This window comes from Equus przewalskii, chromosome 6 (genome assembly GCF_037783145.1).
Source record: "Equus przewalskii isolate Varuska chromosome 6, EquPr2, whole genome shotgun sequence".
Lineage (NCBI taxonomy): Eukaryota > Metazoa > Chordata > Mammalia > Perissodactyla > Equidae > Equus > Equus przewalskii.
In genome coordinates, this window is record NC_091836.1 from 37,486,684 (window position 1) to 37,488,214 (window position 1,531).

Genomic DNA, 1,531 nt, shown 5'->3' on the forward strand with positions numbered 1-1,531 from the left:
GCAAGGTTTTAGATAATCAAGTTACAAATTCTGCTTCTGGTATGGCCAAACAGACCTACCATCTTGCTTATAGCAGTTTAAATCTGAACAAAACACAGAAAACAACTACCAGAAGGGAGAATTTGAAAGGGAGCCGAAATCTGAAAGAATAGACCAGAGTGGGGTGGATTTACTATTTGTATTGCTTAAGTTTGAGGACACCTGCAGTCTGAACAGCATGTTAGGAAACTTAGAGACCTATATAAAAATTTGCTGCGTTTCTGGCCAAAAGTAGGGGTTTACAGAAAGAGCCAGATAGAGAAAACACCAAATTCTGTAATTAACTCTGCCAAGGCTCTGGCTTACCCTTTAAATATGCATATGCAGGACAGAAAGCAAGCAATGTAGCTTACGGTAAAATAACTGAACTGTTATTTGAGATGACTACAAAGAGACAGACTTTACAGTCTAGGTCCACCAAGTTAATTGCTTTATAAATATATCTTTTTTTTTTTTACCTTTTCCAGGCATATATCATAATCCAGAGACTACACAATATAACATTCAAAATATTCAGAACACAATACAAATTGCTCAACATGTAAAGAATCAGGAAAATGAGACCCACTCTAGGGGAATTACTGGAAGCCAATCCAAGATGACTCAGATGTTTGAAGAAGTAAACAAAGATTTAAAGCAGCTATACAAGTATGCTCTGTGAAATAAAGGAAAATATGCTTGTGACGAATTAAAAAACAAAACACAATCTCTGGAAAAATAGAACTATATGGAAATTTTAGAATGAAAAAATACAAATTCAGATTCTACATATAAGGAGCTTGGAGCCACTGCTCCATTCTAACAAATAAAAAACTGAACAGGTTGAAAAATAATCCATTCTCCCTAGATGCATAAAAGAGGAGAGGACATAGGGCAAAGTGTTGTCCTCAGTATTGGGCAATCAGACAGGCAAATACATGGAGTCGCAGTTTATCAGAAGCAAAGACTCTGAAGAAAATCTTTTTATGCTTCTGGCAGGCAGAGGGGTAAAGGAACCATTTTGAAACACACCACAGCACTCTGCTCTTCTTAACAAGGCCTGCCCTCAGGGAAAACCAGTTAACCAGAAGCTAACCTGCTGGGGTATTATCAGAGCCTAACTAACCTGGGGGAAGGGATATACCCAACTTCAGCTGATTCTAGCCATCCTAACTCATCTAAGTGGGAGACAGAACTGAGAAACACTTGTGAAGTTCACACTCTAGAGGAATAGGCCCACTAAAAGACTGAAACCTAATCATAGAACTATAAAACACTTCCCATCTCCCTATACCTCACCACCACATTCCTAAAAGCCTATTTACGGCAGTTCCTTTTACCTGGTACATCATACTTGGTTATCAAGAAAAAATTATAAGACATACTAAAAGGCAAAAAATGTAATTTGAAGAGATAGAGCAAGCATCAGAACCACAATTGACAAGGATGTTGGAATTGTCAGACTGGAAGTTTAAAACAACAATGATTAACATTCTAAGGGCTCTAATGGATA